A 13,958-nucleotide genomic window follows, 5' to 3' on the forward strand; every position below is an offset into this window, starting at 1 on the left:
TACTTGGCGTTGTTGCTATATGGAATGGTACTATTATTTATTGTTATTGGTGCTTGTGCGGTCTGATTATACGCGAACTGCACATACACAGATTTACTATCGTTAAGATTTGGGTCTAATTGTTTATATTGTCACCTGCCTGTTGTAATTTTTGTGTGGCTCCTTCTGTAGTCTCTCTAGAATCGCACTGTGATCAGCAAGTGTAGCCATCGCGATATTTTCCATTTGTGGAATATTATGGATAGAGTAGGCATTCCGAAGAAATATCGATATCTTTTTTTGACCGATATACCAATATTTTTTCAAAAATATTAAATATTTTTTTAAAACATTTAATTATGTTTAATAAACCTTTTAAATTGGTAAATAATAGTGTGTTTTCGGTACTTAATTGTAAGAATTTATTAAAAATATCAATATACTAGCGACCCGCCCCGGCTTCGCACGGGTGCAATGCTGATACTAAATTAAATACACTACAGAAAAAATATGAACGTTGTATATAAAAACATAGCGGCCCGCTCCGACTTTGCACGGGCATAAAATATATATGCTTATGTCACTCAATGAAAACATGATTAAAATCGATCTAGTATTTTTGGTTCATTCATTACTGCCCTTGGCCTGCACGCATTAAATTTGGAGTAAAACAATTCCTCTTCCCCTATACTTACTATGAAGATTTCCTGCTATCTTTGGAATATCTAAATTCATACAATTTTTATTACATTACACATTTTTAAACGCAAATTTTAAATTTGTAATATCTCCGAAAATATTTGTTTAATTTACATGCTGTAAGGAACCATATTGATCTATATTAATTGCACACTGTATTTAAGGTACTTAATTCGATAAGGATTAATGCCGTATTGCTTAAAATAGCTTCGTAAATAAGCCATTTTCTCACGTAAAAAGTAAACAATAAAAATGGTTAATGTGGGTTATCCCTAAAAGATAAACATATACCATCCCAGACTTTTTTGTAGACCTTTTTATGGTGTACAATACTGTAGTACATTAATTTGATCTAACTCGTAGGGTTAGGCAGCGTTTTTGCTAATTGCTAAATAAGCCTAAAAAATAAGTTAATTTACGACATCACGTTAGAAACCTCTAAAATTAGCAATGTTGCCTTAGTATATTATGCATGTATTATACATATAAACCTTCCTCTTGAATCACTCTATCTATTGAAAAAAACCGCATCAAAATCCGTTGCGTAGTTTTAAAGATTTAAGCGCACATAGGGATATAGGGACAGAAAAGGCGACTTTGTTTTATACTATGTAGTGATATTGCAAAAAATGTCGATTTTCTATACAATTCCTTGTGGTACACCTACTTTAGCTTCTTTTATTGTAGACTAGGCTTCCTTTTGTTTAACTCCAAACATTCTGATTGTTACATAACATTTCAGTAAGTTCAGTGTGTTGTTTTCGGTAACATTAGCTGTAGCTTATGAACAAGGTCGTCATGCCATACCTGATCGAAGACTTATGCTACATCTAGGAATATAGTTGATCATACATTTTTACCTGCATAGGGCTTTTGAATTGCATCTGTTATTCTATTCACATGGTTAATAGTGGAATGTTAATAAACCCATACTGATGTGTAGGTATTGGGGTTTTTCTCTATATAAAATAAAATATTAAATTATTTTCTAATTTAGTTTCTCAACCTCATATATAAACATTTTATTGATAATAATAATGGAACAAATCATTATTGCTATTTCCAAATACGTAAAGGTCCCACTCGAATAACCCGCTATCGCATAAAACGAATTCTTATTCATCCGACGCGATACGGAGCCAAACTAGATCCCCGAGTCCATTTCGCTAACTTTACAAAGTAACGTTGCGCCAGTTGAAAGGCGCCCTCGACAAAGACACATTGTCGCGGCGTTTATAGTTTTACGTAAAAGACAAGAGACATTCCTTTGAACCGCCCCGTCACCGTCCCGACCGTTTTGCATAAATTAAATTCTATCCCACGTCTATCCGCAGCCAGCGCGCAAACATTCTGATTTATTGTTTAATCTAAATTATTATATTATAAACAACAATTAACCAATGCCCGGTAGTCAAAGGCGAAGCGATTAACCTTGTCGCTTTCCAATCGCTTTTATGTATTTTTACTGAAAATTTATAACTTTAACCGAAGAGAATGAGGCCGTTATGTATATATGCGCGTTGTTACGGCGATTTCGAAATTATGTTGATCTAGTTTCCATCTATTTTTGCTTTTATTATCTTTACACCTGCTTTTTCATTTTAAAATTATTTTACAGCAATATAATTAATTTTAAATCAAGCTCTGTTTTCAACAATGCAAAATATGGAATGGAAAATATATCGGGAATATCCTTAAGAACCGATTTTTAACACCAAACCTCTGTTGGTTGATAACTCCCTCAAAGATGTTACTACAAATGATTAATAAATTATAAAAACATATTTTTCTATTTGTAGATTGTCTGGTAGATAGACAGCCTGGTGCAGCTACTGGAGGAGGAAACCCAGCTTTAGCCCATTAGCAAGGACTTTCTTCTACCATCTTTAAAAAAAAAAGAGATACTAAATAGGTAACTAAAAAATACTGCCAATTTACTCATTCTCTCGTAATAGGTCCAACTGAGAGACTTCTGTATCCCAATTGTAATGAAACAATATAATCTAAACTATTAGATGATTTATAAATTATTAGCTCAAATTATAAATTATATATAATTATGGAACTTGGTATTTTATTTTAAACTCCGACTAATGAAGTTGTCTCGACCTTATGATAACAATTTTTCGATATATATTGTGCTAAGCTTTATCATTGACTTTATTTGTAAATTTATTTATTTTCAAAATTCAAAATAATATAAAATGTTAATGAATTGTTGCCTTATTATATTGGATAGCGCGATATACTGAGGTATTCTTAGTTTTTGGTGATATTTCCTCGTCTGTGGTCTTTTTTTAATTGTCTTCTAAACTAATAATAATGTCAATCGATCAACTAGATCTGCCTCTTCTGCGTCTGTGATCTGTCAGAACTTTTCAGATGTTTTTAGGGTGACAATACTTAAGATATTTTTATTGATAACATCTGTATTAGATATGCAGTCTTAATTTATTACTACATTTCATTTGTACTTGGATTAATTCACAAGCAAGACGAGTTATAGTTTACACTGAAGGTATACACTTTATATAAGTTCGTATAGTTTGGTTCGCTTCAATCTTCTGATATCCTGCGCGTTGTCCAGTAGTTGTATTGCTTCCACGTTAGTATGATTTAGTAATCTTCTTTCATGTTTTAAGGCGAAATCTTGGATAACTTTGCAATTCCATTTGATTTCTAGGTCATCCTGCAGTTCTTCGTTGGTTACGTAGCGATAGGCATTGATAATTAATCGAAGAATTTTGTTTTAACAGCGTTGGATGACTAGTTGATTTGAATTTTTAATGTAGCCCCATATTTGCACCACATAGGTCTAAAATGGCTTTGATTGTCTGGTAAATCAATCTCTTTGATTTTAGATCAAGTTGAGAGTATCTTCCGACTAACCAGTATAGTTGTTTTACTTTGGTTCTAATGTGTTTTGCCTTTTGTCTAACATGATGTTATTCAAGGTAATGACAGCATATAAAAAACACGGTAAAATAGCATAGGCGAGGAGAAATAGTGACCAAAACCTAAGGCTAACTGACAGTGATCGACGAGTATTGAAAAGGATTGTGGCCTGACATAAAACTACCGCGGTAAAAGTGACAGTAGAGCTCCAAACTAGCTCGAGCAAGTCACATTGTTATTAGGTTTATGTCCTATAAACGGTCAGGTTTATGTATGGAGGAATCCTAACAAGCCAACGATCGGGACTGTCAGCTTCCTATAATCAGTATCGTGATATTCAACTGGTTCTCTCATTCACATTACTGACTGGATTATAGTGAATTAATATCTCAACATCCTCACTTATGAGGTTTTTACTATTACTAAAAGTTTGTAAGGCATCAGAACATCATTAAACATCTTCCCTTGTCAGCACAATCGTCAGACCTAAACATAATTGAGTCATTATGGGGATTTTTAGATCAGAAAATGAGAGATAAATTTCCATCTCCAATATTATTGAAGGAATGGGCAACTATTTTAGTATAAGAATGGGACAACATTACGTTGGAAATTATTCAGACACTCTACGAATCTATTCCGCGAAGAACTGCGGCTGTTTTAAATTGTGTTCATATTATTTTGTCCATGCACTTGAAAATGATGAATGGTTTGTGATTCAAATAAAACATGATCTTTTTGTTTGAAATTTCATGATTATTGTAGAATATTATTGTAGTTATATTATTGTTCATACGCCCATATATTAGGGTGTTCCGCAGGGACCTGTGGTATTGAACTGTGAGGTACTACTAACAAATCTAACATAGATATCTTCCAGAGCCTCCAGAATAAAGTGTTGCGAGTCATCGTCGATGCCTCATATTACGTGTCCAACAAACTGATCCGGCGCGATATTCACTTAGAACACATAACGAATGTGATTCGAACTGTTAGTGCGAAGTACTCTGAAGTACTATTAGTGCATCTTAATGCACCCGCCAAATGTTAAATGTGCGCGATGACAGTGAAGTGCGTAGGCTTAAACGTAAACTACCATACGAACTGGTTAATAGACACATAGAGTGAGATTTAATAATTTCTAGAATAAATTAGAATAGTCTTTAAAATAAGTTATATAGCAGATCATTTACTGAAGTGATCTTCTACACGTCAGGATGGTTATATTATATACCGGAAATCATATAATGATGCTTATTGCCTACGGGAGGATTGCTGACGTTCTAGGATATTAATAAACAAAATACTGTAATTATTATATTATTATTATATATTATTAATTATATTAATCATGTAATATCACTACATAATATAAAACAAGGTCGCCTTTTCTGTCCCTATATCCCTATGTGCGCTTAAATCTTTAAAACTACGCAACGGATTTTGATGCGGATTTTTTCAATAGATAGAGTGATTCAAGAGGAAGGTTTATATGTATAATACATGCATAATATACTAAGGCAACATTGCTAATTTTAGAGGTTTCTAACGTGATGTCGTAAATTAACCTATTTTTTTAGGCTTATTTAGCAATTAGCAAAAACGCTGCCTAACCCTACGAGTTAGATCAAATTAATGTACTACAGTATTGTACACCATAAAAAGGTCTACAAAAAAGTCCGTGATGGTATATGTTTATCTTTTAGGGATAACCCACATTAACCATTTTTATTGTTTACTTTTTACGTGAGAAAATGGCTTATTTACGAAGCTATTTTAAGCAATACGGCATTAATCCTTATCGAATTAAGTACCTTAAATACAGTGTGCAATTAATATAGATCAATATGGTTCCTTACAGCATGTAAATTAAACACATATTTTGGGAGATATTACAAATTTAAAATTTGCGTTTAAAAATGTGTAATGTAATAAAAATTGTATGAATTTAGATATTCCAAAGATAGCAGGAAATCTTCATAGTAAGTATAGGGGAAGAGGAATTGTTTTACTCCAAATTTAATGCGTGCAGGCCAAGGGCAGTAATGAATGAACCAAAAATACTGGATCGATTTTAATCATGTTTTCATTGAGTGACATAGGCATATATATTTTATGCCCGTGCAAAGTCGGAGCGGGCCGCTATGTTTTTATATACAACGTTCATATTTTTTCTGTAATGTATTTAATTTAGTATCAGCATTACACCCGTGCGAAGCCGGGGCGGGTCGCTAGTTATTTATATTATTGCATATATTTTACCTAAACTTTTATATATTTTTACATTTTCTTTTTTCTTTCAATATATTTACGAATTTAAATGTCGAAAATATTTTAGTTCATTCTAGTTTAGAAATAGAAATATCGCGCAGTCAGCATTAGTCTGAATTTATTTCCATTCCTCTCTATTGCTGCTGATTCTGTCAACCCCGAATCGCGAACCATCTCGCGAAATATACATAAAACAAACTCCGCGCCTGTAAATTCGTCCCATAAAGAAAACGCCGTATATTTTCCCTATTCCAATAAAACAATACGTCGTTTTTAACATAACAAAGGCGCGGGGGAACAATATTTGAATTGGGGATTACCCCAATTTAAGTTTTCGTTCTCTCTCTGTCTCCCTTTGAACCTTTTTTTTTATTATACGCTCCCGATATTACGGCCGAATTCCGTATGCAAAAGATAAAAAATACGAATTTTTTCAGAGTAAACACAATTTTTTGTTAGTCCCTAGGGACGGGGCAATATAACAACCAACGACAACTTTCGGTACTTCTCTCTTCCGTGGTAATTTGGAAGATCTAGGAGAAGGTGACGTATTTCCAGTGAAATATTCTCGGGCGGTTTTATATTGTTCGATGCTATTTATCGGGAATGTCGATCGTATTGATTGATTAAAATTGGTTTTGCCCCAAGACTATTCTGTATATATACTTTCGTAGTTTCTTCTTCTTTTTTGTCTTCAAAAAAAAACGAGTTACAAAAAAAATCGTATTTTTTGTTAATTTATTTTAAAATGATATATATGATGAAATATGAAGATTTAGAGTTAATCACAAAATATAGAGACAAAATGGGAAGTTAAATGCACAATCTTAACCCTGTTCTCAGGGCACTGTATGTGTCTTAGTCACCAGAATGGCTGAGGAATAAAAGAAGGGACAAACAACAGACTTATTTTTTTAAAATAAATTTGTGATAGTATTTATGTGTGTATGTGCTTTCTCTAATGTTTGCTCATTACTGCTACTTATTACTGTTATATTGCTGTATTATATTAAATATCAAAAGATGTATTTAGAGCTCTTGCTTCTATTAGACGTCACGATCTTTCGTTTTTAAATGCCTTGGTAATTCAATAACAACTTCTTACAAATAACTATATAGTTGTGTTAAAAAAAATACGAATTTTTTCAGAGTAAACACAATTTTTTGTTAGTCCCTACGGACGGGGCAATATAACAGCCAACGACAACTTTCGGTACTTCTGTCTTCCGTGGTAATTTGGAAGATCTAGGAGAAGGTGACGTATTTCCGGTGAAATATTCTCGGGTGGTTTTATATTGTTCGATGCTATTTATCGGGAATGTCGATCGAATTGATTGATTAAAATTGGTTTTGCCCCAAGACTATTCTGTATATATACTTTCGTAGTTTCTTCTTCTTTTTTGTCTTAAAAAAAACGAGTTACAAAAAATCGTCTTTTTTGTTAATTTATTTTAAAATGATATATATGATGATATAGAATATGAAGATTTAGAGTTGATCACAAAATATAGAGACAAAATGGGAAGTTAAATGCACAATCTTAACCCTATTCTCAGGGCACTGTATGTGTCTTAGTCACCAGAATGGCTGAGGAATAAAAGAAGGAACAAACAACAGACTTATTTTTAAAAAAATAAATTTGTGATAGTATTTATGTGTGTATGTGCTTTCTCTAATGTTTGCTCCTTACTGCTACTTATTACTGTTATATTGCTGTATTATATTAAAGATCAAAAGATGTATTTAGAGCTCTTGCTTCTATTAGACGTCACGATCTTTCGTTTTTAAATGTCTTGGTTATTCAGAATTGATCTTCTAATAGACTTAGATGCAATGAAACGCTCACAATTTAAGACATTTATTCAATAACAACTTCTTATAAATAACTATATAGTTGTGTTAAAAAAAATACGAATTTTTTCAGAGTAAACACAATTTTTTGTTAGTCCCTAGGGACGGGGCAATATAACAACCAACTACAACTTTCGGTACTTCTCTCTTTCGTGGCAATTTGGAAGATATTGATTAAAATTGGTTTTGCCCCAAGACTATTCTGTATTATATACTTTCGTAGTTTCTTCTTCTTTTTGTCTTAAAAAAACGAGTTACAAAAAAATCGCCTTTTTTGTTAAATGTTAATATGAAGATTTAGAGTTAATCACAAAATATAGAGACAAAATGGGAAGTTAAATGCACAATCTTAACCCTGTTCTCAGGGCACTGTGTGTGTCTTAAGTCACCAGAATGGCTGAGGAATAAAAGAAGGAACAAACAACAGACTTATTTTTTTAAAATAAATTTGTGATAGTATTTATGTGTGTATATGCTTTCTCTAATGTTTGCTCCTTACTACTACTTATTATTATTATATTGCAGTATCATATTAAGGATCAAAAGATGTATTTAGAGCTCTTGCTTCTATCGATATTTCGTTTCTAAATACCTTGGTTATTCTGAATTGAGCTTCTAATAGACTTCGATGCAATGAAACGCTCACTGAACTTAAGACATTTATTCAATAACAACTTCTTACAAATAACTATATAGTTGTGTAATATATTTATATATATATATATATATATATATATATATATATATATATATATATATATATATATATATAGAAGTAAACTAGGCGAAATTTAAATACGAAACTACTTCCCCGACCTCTCAAATGTGAATACTTCATCCGGTACTCTCAAGAGAGTGAGTAAGAGTGATCAACAGTAGTCGTCAATCGATTAAAAAACTTCTTAACACGTGTTCTGATGGAAATCGTATCTTTTCGAAAGGAGATTTAGAGACCTGCGTGAAGAGGCTTTCCCAACAATTAAACCTATTTCGTCTGGAGTACCCCAGTATATCTTGAAACCAATTCCGTATCTACTCTATATTGCTGATATCAAAACACACAAAAAAACAGTACTTGTAACGTTTGCCGACGATACAGTTATCATGGCAAAAGATGTATCTCTGTCTAAACCTATAGAAAAAGTACAAGTAGCGGTTAACAAGATCTACAAATGGACTAGAGACTGGAAAATATAGTTTAATAGCTCCAGATCCGTCCATGTTAATGTTGCGGCGAATTGATATAAACCTAATTATATCACTTAACAGATTACAGATTCCTCAAGCAGAATCAGCTTCGGCATATATCTCGATAGTAGATTAATTTGGAAATATCAGACAAAAAGCAGAGCAAAAGCAAAGTTCAAGCAACGGTACTGGTTAGTCGGAAGATACTCTCAACTTTTGATTGGTTGAAGATTGGTTTTTCGGCCAATCATAAAAACGATTTGGACCTATGGGGTGAAACCAACTAGTAATCCAACGAATCCAAAACAAAGTTCTACGATTAATTACCAATGCTTATTGCTACGTAACCAACGAAGAGCTGCACGATGACATCAAAATCAAATGGATATACGAAGTGATGAAAGATTTCAATTTATAACATGAAATAAGGTTGCTAAATCACAACAACGCGGAAGCAATACAGCTACTGGACAATACGCAGGAAAACAGAAGATTGAAGCGAACCAAACCACACGAACTTGTTTAGTGTATAAGTGTATTCTTAATTTTAGCTTAAGTAGTTTAGTTTTATTTTAATTTAGCAAATACCTAATGATTAATATTGGGAACTATCGACTGAAATCGACTATCGACTACTCAGTAATTATCTACTTTTTACTATCAACTGTTTCAGTCGCTATTTTTGGTCCCAGTGATTTTGTTACTATTTTTGGTTCTACTAGTTTCATTCGATTGATTTTTAACATTCTAGCTCTGTCGTCGTAGCCGCGACCTTGACAAAAATGTATTCAATTTATGCTTACATAAATTTATATGTAATATATATAGTTTTGTGATTTTTTTGGTAGTTTGCTTGTAAATAACAATATATTGTATATTAATATAGCATTTTGGAACGACATTTTTCAAGATTGTTAATGTAATAGGGTAATAGGTAAAAAGATTAAAATTGTGAATGATAAATAGTAAAACACTTTTGATTGTTTTTATAGTAATAATAGGTAATATTTCGATTAGTCTCTCGATTTTTGTTAAAAAATATTTCCGTTCAATGATAAATAAAGTATTTTACTTTATTTAAAAAAGCCCTAGTAGTTATTGTGAGATAATTTTCAATTTTGTCATAATTTTTTTTATAATTAGGTATATGTTTAATTTTTATTTAGCATTTATGGTTACTGTACATCTTTAGTTTTTAAGTTTTGTATAAGTTCTGTTATATTGTTTATATTTATTATAGTATATTATTTGAAAATAGCAGTCAACATATTACAATACTATAAAACAGTTGTGGGGTGTGTATTACTCCATCCAATAGAAAAATTCCATTTATTTTTACAGAACTACAGAACATTTAAATATAAAAGTAATTCTACTTCGTATAAAATGACATTATTAATTGCATGTTAATACTATTCAGTATTTTTTTCCTTTTCTTTTTTAAAGTTAGTACGTGAAGGAATATATACATCTCCGTCTCGCTTATACTACCGTTGGAAAATATAGGCACATAAAAATTAACTGCCCCAAGCAATTATCTCCGTCCTTTCCTCTCTCACAATTTATACAGGAAAGGGTTCGCACATTTTCGTCTGACATCACGAAGTAGGCAAAATAGTCGAACCGTGCATTTGACTGAAAATAGACTTGACTATCGACTGTTTCGACTGTTTTCAGTCGATAGTTTCCAACGCTAATACTGATGTATTAATCCCATACTTGCTTTGCTTGTGTATTAATGCAGGTAGAACAGAACAGTAGTAATAAATTAATTTGTAAATTAAGATTGTATTAAGCATATCTAATCTAATGCAACAATCTAAAGTAATGTTGGCAATCAAAATATCGAGAAAAATAAAAGTTGATTAAGAGTTAATGCAGAAAAATCGTTAAAACCATATACCTCGTAAATCTGGGATCTGCAATCTCGTATAAACTCGGTCATTACCAACCGTATACCCTCGTAGATTCTCATTTGAATTTATAACGTTTTACCTTATCCGATGTTGGGCGAAATACACCCAAACCGTATTACGTTATTACTGAGAGCCGTTCTTCATCTTCAATAACGGAATAAATCAGTCGCTGAGCCCCGGCAAAATTAGATCTGGCCTTAAGAGCAGATATTGACACGTTGCTCATAGCGGCGCAGTTAATCCTATTAACTTAAAATCGAAACCAATAAATTCTCATTACCCCCGGGGTCAGTTCGATGTATATACGCGTATACGTTTCCCCCTAAAAACGTCGAAAGATTACACTCGGCCGTACAATAGCCGGATTATCCGAAAGTCTGAAATAAGTTGACGCGCTGCCGAATATGTGCGAACCATTATTTTTCGATCTAGCTTATATAAACGGCGATTGTATTTTATTGGTGTCAATTTGGCGGAGGGGCCTTTTCTGTTGATTTACTTTTTTGATTGGACGGACACACCCGCCCTTCACGGTCGGTTAATTTTCATCTACGTGTCCGGTGAGAAAGGTGCTTGCTTGCATTTTTAGTATGACGAATGTGCCTTTCCATGATTAAAAAATGTATATACAACGTGGGGCAAAAGTACCGCTACCATTTTAATTGACTATAACTTTGCTCAAAGAAAAGATAAGTAAGTTTGGTTTTCACAAAAAGTTTATCTGGTGTTTAATTTTTTTTTCGTTATGATTGAAAAATTATATCGGTCGAATGGAGACTTTCGACTCTTTTTAAGACATTTTCGATGACATCCTGCAACATTTGAGGCTGAATTTCTCCAATTTCGTGGCGAATATTGTCTTTAAAATGTTCAATCGTTTGGGGCTTATTCACTTAATTCTTCATAACTCGGCTTAAAATTAACTGCTTAAATGTAGATCATTTTGTCACAATAGTACCATAAACATGTACAACGTATCACTCCTGGTGTCTCCCCTGACAGATCCTGTTTGTAAAAAATAAACTATTAAAATCATTAATTTAAGAAAACTAGGATAAATATAATATAATATAATAAATATAATTACACAATATTTTGTTTTCTTAAAAAATATTTAAATCTACATTTATCTCCCCTGGCTCTTTCGAATTGCTTTAGAAACAGCGTTTCTATACATTGTTGCAGAGAGTCATGACCTTGAGCAGCATTTTGGTATATCACTTCTGTTTCATTCATTCTCCACTGACAACTTTATTTTGTTACTATTCGTCTAAAGATTTTTTTATTTGTATATTTGCTTAATTAATTCTGTTTTTTAGAAAAAATGTATCTTCCCTGTCTCCTAAGTTGCCAAGGATTTTATCTCCAGCCAAACCAAAGAAAGGAAAAGAAGAAAAAAAATATGTTTCCACACTTTCACCGATATTCATCTTTGCTATTTGGGCCCATTCACAGTCAATTCTAGACCGTTTGCCGGCTATCGTCAGTGATTTCCGTTTCTTAAACGATGGTCCAGTAATACTTGGTCCAAACATTTCGGAAAAAGAAGAAAATCAGACCTGAAGAATCGGGCGAGACTGCTTAAACGTTTAGCTAAGTTAATAGAAGCAAATTTCTTCCTAGTGGTTTGGTAATAATAGGCGACCTTGAAAAAATGTGGTCATTTTAACAGTAAGTCTAACATTATTATTATTGTGTTACTAAAGGATTGCTGAAAATTAAAAGTTTGATCATTTATACAATACTAGAACTAGCGACCCGCCCCGGCTTCGCACGGGTGCAATGCTGTTACTAAATTAAATACACTACAGAAAAAATATGAACGTTGTATATAAAAACATAGCGGCCCGCTCCGACTTTGCACGGGCATAAAATATATATGCCTATGTCACTCAATGAAAACATGATTAAAATCGATCCAGTATTTTTGGTTCATTCATTACTGCCCTTGGCCTGCACGCATTAAATTTGGAATAAAACAATTCCTCTTCCCCTATACTTACTATGAAGATTTCCTGCTATCTTTGTAATATCTAAATTCATACAATTTTTATTACATTACACATTTTTAAACGCAAATTTTAAATTTGTAATATCTCCGAAAATATTTGTTTAATTTACATGCTGTAAGGAACCATATTGATCTATATTAATTGCACACTGTATTTAAGGTACTTAATTCGATAAGGATTAATGCCGTATTGCTTAAAATAGCTTCGTAAATAAGCCATTTTCTCAAGTAAAAGTAAACAATAAAAATGGTTAATGTGGGTTATCCCTAAAAGATAAACATATACCATCGCGGACTTTTTTGTAGACCTTTTTATGGTGTACAATACTGTAGTACATTAATTTGATCTAACACGTAGGGTTAGGCAGCGTTTTTGATAATTGCTAAATAAGCCTAAAAAAATAGGTTAATTTACGACATCACGTTAGAAACCTCTAAAATGAGCAATGTTGCCTTAGTATATTATGCATGTATTATACATATAAACCTTCCTCTTGAATCACTCTATCTATTGAAAAAAAACCGCATCAAAATCCGTTGCGTAGTTTTAAAGATTTAAGCGCACATAGACTTTGTTTTATACTATGTAGTGATACAAGAAATAAATAAAGTTGACTCTTAAAAATAGCCTGATTTCCTTCAAAAGCAACGGTATTTATTTCCTATTCAGAAAGTGTCCTAGACTCTACATCTAGTTTCTTCTCTAATCTTTTATAAAACAAGAAAGTTAGCGAATTGAATAATGAGTTGTTTCAATAAAAATGTTTACTGTATACTTGTATTGAAAAAGTGTAATATTTATATCGTTCCGATTTTTATGAACTTAGAATGACTCGTATAGTGGATATTTTATTTACAAAAAAACAGAATGGTGAAGCAACCCATTTCCCGATTTTTATGCTGTAAAGTATATATTGGTGATTACTTCATCGTTTATTTTCGACAAAAGCTGAACAAGCAGGACCTTCGTCGACGCCGTCATCGTCGTCGTTCGTCGACAAAGAAGCAGAAAAGCAAATGGAACTTTTAATGTGACATTCCAACTTTCCGGAAGTCGTCGGCTGCTCAATAAAACTTTCAGAAAATAACAAATTAAATTGCACTTTTGTCTTTTAAATTTTCTTCCCGGCTTTTATTGCAAAATTGTA

The 13,958-nt window shown here is 32.4% G+C and overlaps 1 protein-coding gene and 1 long non-coding RNA gene across 10 annotated transcripts in view; one reads left to right on the forward strand and one right to left on the reverse strand.

Moving 5' to 3' along the window:
* Positions 1-2,590, forward strand: part of LOC143193735 (uncharacterized) — a 58,659-nt gene extending 56,069 nt beyond the window's left edge. The window contains exon 2 of the long non-coding RNA XR_013005085.1: positions 2,478-2,590. This is a non-coding gene — a long non-coding RNA (uncharacterized LOC143193735). The remainder of the gene's footprint in view (positions 1-2,477) is intronic.
* The window catches only part of LOC143193733 (ephrin type-B receptor 1-B), a 615,182-nt gene that overhangs the window by 67,969 nt on the left and 533,255 nt on the right, over positions 1-13,958 (reverse strand). The gene's annotated exons all lie outside the window — the stretch shown is intronic.

The sequence above is a fragment of the Rhynchophorus ferrugineus genome, unplaced genomic scaffold (assembly GCF_030347505.1).
Source record: "Rhynchophorus ferrugineus isolate W39M unplaced genomic scaffold, kcgeb_rfMv2 rfM3, whole genome shotgun sequence".
In the NCBI taxonomy this organism is placed as follows: domain Eukaryota; kingdom Metazoa; phylum Arthropoda; class Insecta; order Coleoptera; family Curculionidae; genus Rhynchophorus; species Rhynchophorus ferrugineus.